This window comes from Schistocerca nitens, chromosome 7 (assembly GCF_023898315.1).
Source record: "Schistocerca nitens isolate TAMUIC-IGC-003100 chromosome 7, iqSchNite1.1, whole genome shotgun sequence".
Taxonomy (NCBI): Eukaryota; Metazoa; Arthropoda; class Insecta; order Orthoptera; family Acrididae; genus Schistocerca; species Schistocerca nitens.
The window spans coordinates 573,373,704-573,389,585 of record NC_064620.1 but is presented as its reverse complement, the minus strand read 5'-3'; the positions used below and the strand labels follow the sequence as shown (position 1 = coordinate 573,389,585).

The window sequence follows — 15,882 nt, the reverse complement described above, 5'->3', positions numbered from 1 at the left end:
GTGGTTAGCGTGAGCAGCTGTGGAACGAGAGGTCCTAGGTTCAAGTCTTCCCTCAAGCGAGGACTTTAATTTTTTATTTTCAGACAATTATTATCTGTCCGTCCGTCCGTCCGATGCGAGGTAACTGCGCCATAGTATGGGGACGCTACACCTAAACGGAAAATTTTGAAAACGTTAAAAACATATGTTTTGACAGAGCACAGGAGAAACTGTGCGACTGTGAAACTGTTGCATTCATTTCTTGCAGTTTATGTGACAAACTCTTATGTTTTCATCACTTTTTTGGGAGTGATTATCACATCCACAAGAAAACCTAAATCGGGCAAGGTAGAAGAATCGTTTTACCCATTCGCCAAGTGTACAAATTAGGTGGGTCGACAACATGTTCCTGTCATGCTACGCACATGCCGTCACCAGTGCTGTATAGAATATATCAGACGTGTTTTCCTGTGGAGGAATCGGTTGACCTATGACCTTGCGATCAAATGTTTTCGGTTCCCATTGGAGAGGCACACCCTTTCGTCTACTAATCGCACGGTTTTGCGGTGCGGTCGCAAAACACAGACAGTAAACTTATTGCAGTGAACAGAGACGTCAATGAACGAACGGACAGATCATAACTTGGCGAAAATAAAAAAGTTAACTTTTCACTCGAGGTAAAATTTGAAAGAAGGACTTCTTATTCCGCAGCTGCTCGCGCTAACCACAGGACAACTGCGCTCCTGAGCTTACTTAATCCTTGATGTTACCTATCTTGCGCATGGACTACTCAGTGTGTGTATTTCGCTCATGTTTTTCATAGTTCGACACAACTTCTTCCTGTTTTCTCTATTGATCTGTGTTCAGTTTTTCAAGGCCTATCCACTGTGCCAACTTATAACTAAATCTGAGAGGGGTGCGATGGGGAGGTTCCCTTGTCAGTAGCAAACGGAAACAAACATGACCTTCATTTATCTCTGTCGAGCACTGCAGCGGGGCATGTGCGCTGGCTTGCGATTGGTTTGCGACTTGATGACCTCTCTCTGTCTCTCCTCTTTTTATCTCTGCATATCATCTGTTAGTAGTATGGAGTGGGTCTGTTGATGTGTTTAGTTCTACTGTTATTTCCTGTGGATAATCGATCACGTATTCACAAGCTAGGTTTCGTACTTCTCTTTCAACATATCTAAAAGGAGTAAAAGGTATCACCAATAAAAACGAGGTGATGTCAGTCACGAGAAAAGATCTACACTGTCTTTTCTCAAACAAATCAGCTATCGTTTTCTTAAAATTTGACATGCAGTAGTACTATTCCCAGTACTCTAAGATCACAGAATCACTGATGTAAGTGTTAAAACACAAATGTAATTAACGGGTTTAATCTAAGATGATCAGACTTTTTACCACAAAATTGAGGACAAAATGACATTTTTCCCCAATTCCACTCCAAAATTGAGGAAAATTACGTTTCATAATGAGGACGTAATTGAGGACAACGTCTGTCGTATTAAGGTAAATCCGAAGAATAGAAAAGAATTTATGAAACGTATCATGATTGTCCAGTAAAAGTACTATGAATATGAGTGATACTTTTCACGTGAATAAAGTATTATATAAGAAGAAAGCACCATCATTCAGAGTATTACTCCAGACAAATTTTAAATGTTACTCACAGGGGGCATCACTTAAAAACAAAGCTGCATTTTGATTTCGTAGTGAAATTTCATTGTGATTCTGCGAAAGCAAACAATCGGAAGACAAAAATATACTGTGCAGGAAAAGGAATACTCCAAGCCCGGTAACTACGCTTGAGCATACAGATTAATGAAAAAAATGTACTTAACACATTAACTTAAATGGTTGAACGACCGCAGTGAGCAACTCAATGGTCTATAAGCAATCGCCCGTCCGTAATTTAGGGCCACTGACTCCACAGAAGGCAAAGGGCCAGTGCCTTTAAACAAACGCAACAGCCATACCTCCCCAAGATTCGAACCCGGACCTATCTCGGAAGAATGATCAGAAGCCAATCGCTTAGACAACTGTGCAACCGGAGCGGCTAATAAAAGTTGTAGAACTCTCAGTAGAAAATGCAAACAACGCGTCATTTATTTACTTAAGCGCAAAAAAATGGTTTCTGAAAAAGATTATATTTATTTCATATTCGAAAAATGTTCCAGTTAAAATATTTCATTAAAAACATCACGATTATTTAGATGACCTAGTTTGATGCTTTGCTATGCCTCCCATCAGTATAGCATAATTTGTAAGTTAAACGAAAAATTCATTCGCACCAGAAGAAAGGAAAAATCAATCGCAACAGAAAATAGTTCCACAACTTTATTAGCCTATTTTCTTGCAAAAATATGGTTCAAATGGCTCTGAGCACTATGGGACTTAACTTCTGAGGTCATCAGTCCCCTAGAAGTTAGAACTACTTAAACTTAACTAACCTAAGGACATTACACACATCGATGCCCAAGGCAGGATTCGAACCTGCGACCATAGCGGTCGCGCGGTTCCAGACTGAAGCACCTAGAACCGCTTTTCTTGCAATTAAATAAAAAAAATAATCAATGCAAAACAGAGTTGCACTGGTATATTCAGTTGTGTTCTAGTTTTAAATGTTCAGCACATTATTCCTACTTGAATTTTTTGGTAAATTTTAAAAAAAATTGAGGGCAAAAAATAAAATTGAGGACATTTGTTGACCCATGAAAACTGAGGATTCTCCCCAGAGGATGAGGACATTCTTTCACCTTAGTTTAATGATTAAAAGTATAATAGGAGATTTACACTCTTGTGCCGTTGGATGTTAGTAGCGGTGGAGGGAAGGGGGGATATAGGGGAGGCCGAAGGTAGTAAAAAAGAGGGAGCGTCATTTTTCAATTCTCGCCTTGGGCTGCAAAACACATAGCAACGGCCCTGCTCACACGATGCTTTCCTGTAAAGATCAGCCTCGGATATTTAACATCATGAACCCTTCTGTAGGTCCGAATTCCGACTACAAGCGCTTGACCCCGGTCTCTTGAACCGGCGTTAAGTGGTACTCATCGCAAGATACTCGGTCTTCGATTCATTTTCTAGGAGACCGATCCTGCTCGTTTCCACCTCCAGTCTTCTTACTGTTTTGCCTCATTGCCTTTGCACACTGCACTCAATGGAAACTGAAGCCATACTGCTTGCCTGCTCCTCGTCATTATTGCGAATCATATACCGCAGCGAATTTAACGTGTCGTTGTTTTGCTTTTAGGATAAGTTGCAGCGTAATCCTCGCATATGCGGGTCCCAATGGCGAAGATAGCAGCGCAGACGCAGGATAAATGCGCCAGTACAGTGTAGTGCAAGGCTGTAGAAGAAGCGTAAGGTGATAATGGACGAGACTGTCTGGCAGTGTGTCCGCACCTCGCTTGAGTGTTCAGCGCGTCTGACTGTCATCGAACAGTTCCGGGTTCGATTCTTGGCAGGGTCGAGGATTTTCTCCGGCAATTGAAAAGACTTGACACTTGTCTGCAGAACTTCACCGTGCCATAGGATCGTTTCAGTTCATTTGGTAGGGCGTCATATAGATTCCGGCGGAAAGAGACTCCAAAAAGTTAACATTAAATGCGGAGGAATACATGTTGCATTGTTTGATTTCGTGTTGAACTTACGATGAACAGGGTATAGCGGTCGGCTGCCCACTGAATGCGCCAGATGTCTCCTGCGTATGCGCAGCTCACGCAAGTATTTGTTTCAGCGCTACGGGATGTGGGTTACGGTGTACACTCCACAGAAGCGTTCACGACACCGCGAGAATATTCCTGCCGATGAGAGAGATAAGTGAAATACGGAGCACAGAAAGACGAAATAAAACAAAACTATGATACTTTTTCTTGTGTTATGTCGCACCTGCCTAGCTTGTATCTTGTGTGCGCCAGTGACTTGTAAGGCGAAGCGAAGCGTTCGGGCGGTCTGGTGGGGCACGTGTGTGTGTGTGTGTGTCAGGCAGCAGCTGAGAGGCCCGTGCAGTGTATCTGTGGCGGCCGACAGAGCAACAGCCACAGCGCTGCGCGCCAATTACAACTCGTCAGCCGCTGACGCAACGGCGCCGTCTGTCCTTTGTTTCTCAGCCACCGACAGAAACGAGAAAAATTGGAGGGAGCTGGAATTGCGTGCCTGGGGAAAACGCCCCACCCGTTTCGGCCATTAAACGCGTGCTTTAGCGCGAGTGTCGTTCCACAAACAGGCCGCGTGATGCAGCCGCGTTCACGGATCGGCGGCTGAGCCTCATTGTTGCAGGCTTTCGGCGTCCCTACATTCGACTTGTGTGAGTGCTGTCGTGACAACAATAGGAGGTAAGTGTTTGCAACAGTCGCTTTCAGCTTCTCTGTTTTTAATTGAGCCAGTAAACTCCTTGTTTGCATATGCAGCAAACTGCTTGAAACCATATGTTATTAATTTCTCTCTGTTCTCAGTGCGAGTTAACTTACTGCTTATGCCAGTAAACTGACATTTGTTCTCATATCACCTATATTTTAGTGTTTTCTATCATAAACAAGAGGACGTGATTGCCAGCTCTGCTTTAGGCAAGGTGAAGGTCATGCAGGATGTGTGTTCGAAAAGTAACACGAATTGTGTATCGTAATTAAGTGTGTTTTGTTAGGGGCCCTTGTAGGCTCTATATTTATTGAGCAGTACCGAGTATTGTGGAATAATATTGACGTCTGGCAGCGGTACTGACAGTCTGCGTAATATATAGAAGGAGACTGCATAACCGTTTCTTGCTGCAGAGCATTAAAAATATGAACACCTGCTCAATATAAATTGTGACATTCTGCAACCTCGGCAGTGCCTGTCGAGACTTTGTGATTTGCGCACATGTAAACGCCATATAACATGAATGCGTAAGGAAAGACATATGAATCATTTATTGCAAGGAGCTCGGAGAGCAGTTTGATCCCGTATGTAATACTTTTCAGTAATTCGCTGTAGAAATATTCGACAGAAGTGGTTACGTGCAGGGAAATAAGACTGATACTGCTTACGTATGTTCGCCTCAGCGCTACCTACCAATCGTGTACAATAATGTATCATATAGTTTGAGGTTTATACATCTCGATTCCAACTGTGTGAAAAGGGAAATCGGACGAGTATATGAAGTTTTTTTCCTGTGTAGAAAACGTGTAACGACGTTCACCAATTCGTTGAAAGGTTCTTCGTTCATTCTTAAAACATTCCGACTGTTGTCTGGCTCTATTCCAAGTTATCTTAGCATGATAGAACGGCAGGGTGTAGGGCGCCTACCAAACCACTTTTTCGCCCATTGCCGCTTCCTCTTGTTTTTCTGTTTGCAAAATGTAGCGCCTGCAATCGCAATACATGCGAATTCTATATCTTTGAGTGTCGATATGTCGCGTCCCGCAAATAAATGCCGAAAATAAATATTGTGCAATAATATGAGCGTGTGAGATACCATTTAGTCCGATTCTCGCTAAGTTCTCCTTCCTGTGTTGTTAAACATGACTGAAAAGTATCTATGCAGTGTAAGCCACGTTAGATAGCCTATTGTCAGCTCTCAAACAGGTTACTTACGTGTTTTGGTAATATTGGCGATTATTTATTTTGTATAAAAGTGGACCAGAGAATCTGTGTTACAGATTTATTATAGGCACGGAAAAAATTACAGCAAGTATTATAAATGTTACATATTCTTTTTGGTGGGTCTACTGTGAGTAAAATAAGAGCTTACGAGTAATTTTAGCATTCAGAAGAAGACCGTGAATGTGGTGTCACCGCCAGACACCACACTTGCTAGGTGGTAGCCTAGTATACGTCGGACCCGCGTGTCGCCACTGTCAGTGATTGCAGACCGAGCGCCACCACACGGCAGGTCTAGAGAGACTTCCTAGCACTCGCCCCAGTTGTACAGCCGACGTTCATAGCAATGGTTCACTGACAAATTACGCTCTCATTTGCCGAGACGATAGTTAGCATAGCCTTCAGCTACATCATTTGCTACGACCTAGCAAGGCGCCATTACCAATTTATATTGAGCTTCTTATTACTGTACCGTCAGACCGATGTTCTACAATTATGGATTAAAGTTAAGTATGACAGCAACTGCGTCCGTTTTTCGAAGTTCTCATTTCCTTGTAATGTTCCAGACCTCACGCCAGTCTGCGTGTAATTAAACGCGTGCATTTCGGCCTCCTCTAGCAATACCGTGTTGGCTCTTCTGCCAATACAGCAGTGAAGACGAAGTTCACGAGCGCCCTGGATGTTCCATCCCATCATGAATCGTAGAAAAAGTGAAAGAAATGATCGTGAACGATCGCCGAAGCACAATCAGAGAAGATGCTGATGATGTTGATGCGTTTATCAATTTGCTCATACCATGAAATTTTTCCGGAAGTTTTGTGTATGGTACATGTGACAGCAAGATTTGTTCCAAAATTGTTGGTTTCAGGACGAAAACTGTGGTGAATGAAAGTTGCTTAGGAGTTGCTAGATGAAATCAGCTACAGTGCATATGATGCGTTTATTGATATGAAGACGTAACTAATGCACAATCATTCCAGTGGAAGCATTGTGGATTGCCGATACCCGAAAAACGTCAGCACTGCTGTCGAATGTGAAGACTACGGTCACTATGTTATTCGATTGTTAACGGCATAATGCGCCATAAGTTTTTTCCACAAGGTCAAAAGATCAGAAAGGATACTACTTACAACAGTGGACCCTAACCTGGGGATAATTACCGTCTGAGGGGTAAAACGTAATTTCCTGAGGGGTAAAAACCAAAGGCTTTAATGTTGTGCTTTGACCATGAAACTAAATTATTTTTAAAAGATCATTGCTGTTATCACTTGTGACAAAAGTTACAAATAATTACTTTTTTTTTCAAATACTGTCATTAACATGTGCCACATTGTGGTAGGTTTTGCAGCTCGGAGTGGCCGCACGGTTAGAGGCGCCATGTCACGGATTGCGCGGCCCCTCCCGCCGGAGGTTCGAATCCTCCCTCGGGCATGGGTGTGAGTGTTGTCCTTAGCGTAAGTTAGTTTAAGTAGTGGGTAAGTCTAGGGACCAGTGAGATCAGCAGTTTGGTCTCTTAGGAATTCACACACATTTGAACATTTTTTGGTAGGTGTTACTGTTAGTCATATCAATGTGTGAACAACATCTTCCTCACTTAGTCCACCCTCGACACACACATTTTGTACTTTGTACCACGCAAGTACAACAGTAACATTGAGAGATATACAGGGTGATTCAAAAAGAATACCACAACTTTAAAAATGTGTATTTAATTAAAGAAACATAATATAACCTTCTGTTATACATCATTACAAAGAGTATTTAAAAAGGTTTTTTTTCACTCAAAAACAAGTTCAGAGATGTTCAATATGGCCCCCTTCAGACACTCGAGCAATATCAACCCGATACTCCAACTCGTTCCACACTCTCTGTAGCATATCAGGCGTAACAGTTTGGATAGCTGCTGTTATTTCTCGTTTCAAATCATCAATGGTGGCTGGGAGAGGTGGCCGAAACACCATATCCTTAACATACCCCCCATAAGAAAAAATCGCAGGGGGTAAGATCAGGGCTTCTTGGAGGCCAGTGATGAAGTGCTCTGTCACGGGCTGCCTGGCGGCCGATCCATCGCCTCGGGTAGTTGACGTTCAGGAAGTTACGGACAGAGAAGTGCCAATGTGGTGGCGCTCCATCCTGCTGAAATATTATTTGTTGTGCTTCTTGTTCGAGCTGAGGGAACAGCCAATTCTCTAACATCTCCAGATACTGTGTTCCAGTTACTGCTTGCTGGATGCGTGCTACATATTCATCACTCGTTCTCGGCCGTCCAGAACTTTTCCCTTTGCACAAACACCCATTCTCTGTAAACTGTTTATACCAACGTTTAATACACCACCTATCAGGAGGTTTAACACCACACTTCGTTCGAAATGCACGCTGAACAACTATCGTCGATTCACTTCTGCCGTACTCAATAACACAAAAAGCTTTCTGTTGAGCGGTCGCCATCTTAGCATCAACTGACGCTGACGCCTAGTCAACAGCGCCTCAAGCGAACAAATGTACAACTAAATGAAACTTTATAGCTCCCTTAATTCGCCGACAGATAGTGCTTAGCTCTGCCTTTTGTCGTTGCAGAGTTTTAAATTCCTAAAGTTGTGGTATTCTTTATGAATCATCCTGTACAGCATATACTTGTAAAAATCTCACGAAAACGTTTCCTTCAAGTAGTATTTAATTCTCGCAATAAAACAAAATTTTCTTCGTTATTCACTTAGCAAAACTAAACGAACTAATTGACAGCATAACATAACAGCAACTATGCAACGGATACTACACCGCTGCAGGGCCTACATAGTATTATTGTTTATTTTTATTTGCGAATAAGCCTATTAGAAATACGCAGAGTACTGAAAGGTGGGCATTTGCCTTCCTTTGTGCCCATATTTCTTTATTCTCTTCACACAATGTTGTTCCAGTCTTCTTCATGTGTTTGTTCAACTTGCCATATGTGAACTTTGGACTTGGAAGATTTCACAGTTATGGACATTTCTGGTGTAATTCCTGCCAATTTCAGATTAGCACCTATCTCGCCAGTCCATTTCATCAGCTCCGTTTTGATTTTACTCCTGTTGTCAAGGAATTCGACTGTTTGTTTTGTAGCTCTGTCTGGGTTCATTCTTTAACGCGTCCGTAGAATCTTAACATGCATTTTCTAATGTCACTACGTATATTTGTGCAAAGCCTGATTAATTGTTGTCTCTGAGTGGGTATTGTTCGTCTACAACTTCTATGCCTAGAATTTTCCTTAAGACTTTACGTTCGTCTTTCTCAATGTTTTCAGTGTCCTCCTCCTGTTCAGAATTAGTGTTCCTAATCCACAGAAGCAGTCTGGCTTAATTATTGTATTATAATGTTTAGCTGTGTTTACTTGGAAAAACATTTCTTATTGTAACTATTTTGGGTAAGTCAGCATGTAGTTTCGATCTTTCAGCGTGTAATTTCGTTTGCTTTTGTTTCGATTCCATTTTCTCAATGCTTTCACCGAGATATTTAAATAGTGATGAAACTGGTTTAATTTTGCCACATTTCGTCATCATTAATTTTGGTGCTTGTTTGTTGCAGGTCACCTATTTTGTCTTTTAAAATTACTGGAGACCAGCCTCTCTGCAGTTTCTTTAAAAAGTTCAATCTGATTTTGGGTTGATGAAACGTTGCGAGTTAAGATTGCTAAATCGTCAACAAACGCTAGGCAATCTAGAGAACTTTCCTCTGCCTTCAGTGACTGGTTGGTCAATTTTTAGATTTGATATCTATTTGCACCAGTCTTTTATCACTTTCTCAAGGACGCAGTCGAAAATTAATGGAGAAAGCCCGTCACCTTCTCATACTCCCGATTTGATGTCGAAAGGATCTGAGTTTCCCCAACAAATTTAACATTTGACTTTGTATCTCTCAGTGTCAGTTTCATGATTGCTAGTGTTTTCGGGTCTGGAACTTGTTCTTTTAATAGTAAGAACAATCATTCGTCATGGACTAACGCTTATTGTTATTGTTGTTGTTGTTGTTGTTGCTGTTGTCGATAAGAGTGACAGTGGTCATAAACAAAGCATTGGCAGCTTGAAGTCTCACAATTTCGGCCAGTTCAGAATTAAGGATTCCAGCAGTCAAGTAATTTACATACAGTAGGCTAAAGTACAGTGCAAACATTTTAAATGGGGGTACAGGGTGAACCGGCTGCTGGTGGCCGAGCGGTTCTAAGCGCTTCAGTCTGGAACCGCGCGACCGCTACGGTCGCAGGTTCGAATCCTGCCTCGGGCATGGATGTGTGTGATGTCCTTAGGTTAGTTAGGTTTAAGTAGTTCTAAGTTCTAGGGGACTGATGACCTCAGATGTTAAGTCCCATAGTGCTCAGAGCCATTTTTGGTACGGGGTGAGGGTGAAATAAATGTCGCTAGGGGGACGCTTAGTGCAAAGGAAGAATGTTTTGTAACGAGTATCTACCCTCAATGTGGATAGTTGGCTTCACATTATGAAACTGAGTCGTACAGGGTGCGGCAGTCAAACCTGCATTTTTTAAATGAGTGTAAAATAAATATGGATCCAGACATCAAAATTTTATTCATATAATCTTATTCTACGTTAAAAAGCATTTAAGAAAGATCAACACATTTTTTCATTGTTTGAAAATAACATCAGCAAGATGGCGTCCTTCTCGATCACGGCATTCTCGCAGGCGATTTACAAAGCTGTCCATCACAATACGGAGAATACCCTGATGAATTCTCTCGATTTCCAGCTGGGTTCTTGCTTTGACATCATCAACGTTATGACGTCTTTCTTCGTACACTTTGCTCTTAAGGTAACGCCATAAGAAAGAATCACAAGCTGTAAGGTCGGGTGAACGGGGCGGGGGGCAAGCAATCGCTCCATTGTCGATAAAATTCTTCTTGGTTTGCGGCAGCACTGTCATCTATAAAATTTCGACGTTTCGGCGACTGTTGCAAGGTGCCTTCCTCAGGGTGTATTGTTAACTGCCCTGAGGAAGGCGCCTTGCAACAGTCGCCGAAACGTCGGAATTTTATAGATGGCAATGCGGCCTCAAACCCAACTGTGACAACGGCCGCAGAAGCTTATGTTTACAATCGCTCCATTCTTAGAAATCACCCGCTTAGGAAAAAAGTCATTGAAAACATTATTAATACTCACGCGGGCCGTGTGACTAGTTGCTCCATCTTGTTGAAATAATGTTTCATCATTCACTGCAAATTGATGACGCTGAGGTGTGAAGAATGTCCTTAACATTGTTGAATAGCGCTCAGCATTCACGGCAAGAGATTGCCCTCTTTCATTCTCAAAAAAATAAGGGCCTATTATTCCTGGTGAGGACATTGCACACCAGACTGTTGTCTTGGTTGACTGCAGGGGTTTTTCATGGAGTTGGTGAGGGTTCTGATCACTCCAATATGTAAAGTTCTGTTTGTTCACATATCCATTGAGGTGATAATTTGCCTTGTCACTCATCCAGAGGTTGTGAACAAACTCCTCATTCTGTTCAATCATTTGCAAAAGACTTTCACAGAAATACTGTTGGACCACGAAGTCGTTGTTATTCAAAGTGTTAACCACTTGGATTTCGTGTGGGTGGTGATGTAAGTCTAACCTCAAAATCCTTCAGACAGTCCTGTCAGAAACTCCAAGCAAGAGACTGTCTACGCGCTGATCTCTGGGGCCTCCTTGCCACAGCAATTCTTACACATTCCACATTCTCGGGAGTATGCACTGTCTTCGCTCTACCACCTCTTTCCCTTGTCGTTTCACCGACGTTTTCAAAGTTTTCGACCCAAGTTTTTACTGAGTTAACCGAAGGCACCGGCCTATTGCAATTAATTTGAAAATGCGTCTGGAAACGATGCTGAGAGGCTCCATAGCTACCGCTTTGGTAGAACGCTTTTACTGCAAACGACCGTTGTTGCTCAGTCCACTGCTCCATGGCTACTGAAATGCTTTGTCTTGGGGAACACACTCGTGACCTCGGTTACTCGCCGCCCCCCCCCCCCCTCCACAACTACTTTCAGCGCTTCCGTGCACTAATAATAAATGCAGGTTTGACTGCCGCACCCTGTAGAATAGCCCTCGTGATGCACAGAGAATTGCATCATTCTATAAAAATGTTTGCTTGAAATAAGCTGTACCAATTGTCTCATTGGCCTGTTAGTCAGTCGTTCAATAAAACATCTACAAAAACTAAATATCATCTATCTCATGTAATTTTAAAAGTGAAAGTTCTCAGAGATTTTTTAAATTTCAGAGTTTAGTTGGGCGCTAATAATGGTCTCAGAAATGTTGGGAACGTGTAAAGTTCAACGCCGTTTGCATCAGTCAATAAAAAACCACCTGGATATGTAATGAAACATTTTGTGGCTCTTTCACTGCAGCAGTTCTCTTGCTCAAACCGAAGAACAGAGTGATCAGCAATGTGCACCTGTTGGCTGATTATGGAGTGGTGTATGGGAAGATGTCGTCGTTGAGTGATTAGGAAGATGCAAGACGACTTGGACAAAATTTCTGATTGGTGTGGTGAATAACACCTTGCTACAGATGTAGAAAGATATAAGTTAATGCTGGTGAGTAGGAGAAAAAATCCATAATGTTCGATATACGAGGTGTGTTTTTTAAGTAAGATCCGTTTGAACATAAATATACAATGAAAAATTATTCCAAAAAAGTAAATTTATTTTCAGAAAGTACACACTTCACTCTATTTTTCGACATAGTTGCCTAGTTTGTTCAAACACATAACATACCTCTCAACCAATTTTAAAATACCCTCTTCATAAAAACTTCCCACCTGCTCTGATAAGCAAGGGTTCACTGCCGTTTTCACGTCGTCGTCATCATTGTAACGGTTGCCACTGAGGTGTAGTTTGAGGTGGAGGAACAGATGGTAATAGCTCGGCGCAAGATCAGGACTGAAGGGTGGGTGGTCTAAAACTTCCCAGCCAAACCTGTCCAATAAATGGCAGGTCTGACCTGCAGTGTGAGGTCTTGCATTGTCATGGAGAAGGACAATTCCCTTTGTGAACATGTCTTTTGTTTTGAATCGCTCTGTGTAGCTTTCTCAGGGTTTGGAAGTATGCTTCTGCATTGATAGTGGTTCATCGTTGCATGAAGTCGACCAACAAAACACCATGCCTATCCCAAAACACCGACACCATGATTTTGCACTGGGACAGAGACTGTTTGGCCTTCACCTTTAGAGGTGAGTGTGTGTGTCTCCATTCCATGCTATGTTGTTTCGATTCGGGCGTGATATGCGAAACCCTTGTTTCCTCTCCAGTTACGATCTGACTCAAGAAGCCATCACCTTTTTCGTGATAACGAATCAAGAACTTCATCACTCACTCAAATCTTTGGTTTTTGTGGTCCTCTGTTAGACGTTTCAGGACCCAACGGGAGCACAGTTTCCTAAACTTTAGGTGTTCAGAAACAATGTTGTAAAGGACTGATCTCGACACGTCAGGAAATTCGTTTGAGAGACCTGTTATTCTGAAGCGCCTGTTCTCACGAATCCTCGCTTCAACTGAAGCCACCAAATCGTCTGTAATCAAAGAAGGGTGACAGGAGCGGTCTTCGTCATGGACGTTGTCACGGCCATCTTTGAATTCTTGTACCCGCTTACGCACTTTGCTTTCACTCATAACAGTATCACCTGACACTTCACAAATCTGTTGATGAATTTCTGCAGCAGACAGGTTCCTTGCTGACAAAAACCGTATCACTGAGCGAACCTCACACGCGGTGGGCGAGTTGATAGTCTTGAACATTTTGAAAGCACAGAACAGAGCAGAACCGTACAGGTTAGCTACAGAGCTGAAACTGAGCACAGTTCTTCCCGAGGCATGCCAGTACACGACGCACGCGCTCGTTGCGGTATGCGCGCGAACTACTAGACTTTACTTAAAAAACACGCCTTGTAGCATTGGTAATGTGCTACTTGACAGAGTCACATTGATTAAATGTCTAGGTGCTAAATGTTGGAAAGCGATTTGAAATGAAATGAGCATGTAAGTGTGGAAGGCTAATGCTCAACTTCGTTTTATTGGGAGAGTTTTAGTATAGCGTGAGTTGTTTGTTTAGGAGACTGCATATAGAACAATACTGTGATTCATCGTTAAGTACTGCTTGAGTGCTTGAGATCATCACCAAGTCGGATTATAGGAAGACATTGAAGCACTGCGGAAGCAAGACACTACATTTGTTACCAGTAGGTTCAGTCAGCACATGAGTATTAGGATATGCTTCGTGAAATCAAATGAGAGTCCCCGGAGAGAAGATGGTGGTCATTTCGCAAAACACTGTAGAGAAAATAACACTGTTGAGAAAATTTAAAGAACCAGCATCTGAAGCAGTCTGCAGAACGATTGTACTGCCACAAATGTACATTTCACTTAACGACCATGAGGATAAGAGAAATAAGGGTTGGTATGGGAGCATATAGACAGTCGTTTCTCCCTCGCTGCATTTGCGAATGGAACAGGAAAGGAAATGACTAGTAGTGGTGCAAGATATCTTCCAGCATGCGATTTGCTGGGGATGTATTGTATGAAGACGTTGGTGTAGGAGTCCATTTTAGAACCTTCCCATTAAAATTCATAAATTCAATAACTGTCACTATATGTCAAAAAGAAACGTAATGCAAATTGGGGTTCATTCTGCATAGAATCACTTATTCCATCCAGTATGAAGGCCTTTGCTCACAATACCTTTACTTTGTGTGCACGTGGCGGTTAGGCCGAGCGAGGGTTAATACGTCAGAAACAGAGAAGAAACTTCAAATCCTGCGAACAGTCACATAAGCACACGTTAAAACTACGAACTGATTTTTGAAGGCCGAGCGGTCTAAGGCGCTGCAGTCATGGACAATGCGTCTGGTCCCGGCGGAGGTTCGAGTCCTCCCTCGGGCATGGGTGTGTGTGTTCGTCCTTAGGATAATTTAGGTTACGTAGTGTGCAAGCTTAGGGACTGATGACCTTAGCAGTTAAATCCCATAAGATTTCACACACATTTGAACATTTTTTGATTTTTTAAGGCATTAACTTTAACTATGCACTTGCAAACTTTACCTTACTTTCACAACAGGCTAGTCATATGAAATCATCAGTCTGCTTATCTTACGAGAAATTACATTATATCAGCATCGTTGTGCTCGCAAGTTGAAGAAAACATTACTTTTAAGTAAGTATCACTATCCACGAAAGAGGAAATCAAGATAATTATTCACTCGCCTAAAAACAACAAAGCAACAGGGGAAGATTCTATATCAGTAGATAAACTAACAGAAATTATCAGCCAGGTTTGGGAAACTGAAAGACTCCCACATGGCTGGAATTCTGCTCTAATTCATCCTCTTCATTAGAAAGGCGACAGAACAGATGTAAATAACTATCGTGGTATATCTCTCATATCAACAACCTACAAGATTCTGTCGAAAGCTCTGCAAACTAGGACAGAAGAACAGCTAGACCCACAGCTGGGAGAGTATCAAGGAGGTTTCAGGAAGGGGCGATCATGCGTCAAACAGATAATGAACCTCAAATCCATCCTTTCGTACCTGAAGCTCGGGAATAAAAATTTTGTCGTGACCCTTGTGCATTTCAAAAAGGCATACGACTCGATTTTTTGAAATAAAGACTGGAGTGAGGCAAGGAGATAGGCTCTCACCTCTGCTCTTCAACTGTGCCTCGAGAAGGTGATTTGTGAGTGGCACAAAGAACTGGAAAACCAAGGAATTAAAAATAGTGTCAGGCTGGGTTACAAGAAACAACATCTTGAAATCGATTGTCTCGATTTTGCAGACGATCTTGCAATTTTTTTCTGATTCCATGAAACAGCTGAGAGACAGATTAATGAGTTTAACGTACAAGCACAGAAGACTGTCCTCCAAATTTCATTTGAGAAAACCGAGTTTATAACGAACATGAATTCACCACCAAGGGAGCTTGTAGTGGGTCAAGGCAAAATTAAGCGAGTTGAAAAGTTTAAATATCTCGGAGAATGGATAACAGCCTCCTTATCAGAGAAAAAAGCCTTCATATAACACATGAACAAAATGGAAATGGCATTCCATTTCACCAAAAACATCTACAACAAAAGTTCAGTATCGTTTAATGCAAAGCTAAAGCATTACTGCAGTGTTATCTGTGCGGAGGTCTTGTACACTTCTGAATGCCTAGTAATGTTCAAAAAAGCCTAATCGAAAAACTGGTGGCCAAGGAAGGGAAGATTTTGAGAAAGATGTTAGGTCTCATCGAAGAGAATGGGGAATATAGAAGACGTCATAATCATGAACTGCATTCCCACATGATGACATCTTGGAACATG

At 42.1% G+C, this 15,882-nt stretch overlaps 1 protein-coding gene across 1 annotated transcript in view; it reads left to right on the top strand.

Moving 5' to 3' along the window:
* Positions 1-3,980: 3,980 nt before the first annotated feature.
* The window catches only part of LOC126195138 (solute carrier family 22 member 1-like), a 286,230-nt gene continuing 274,328 nt past the window's right edge, over positions 3,981-15,882 (top strand). The window contains exon 1 of the mRNA XM_049933636.1: positions 3,981-4,316. The gene's annotated coding sequence lies outside the window, so the exon portion shown is untranslated. The remainder of the gene's footprint in view (positions 4,317-15,882) is intronic.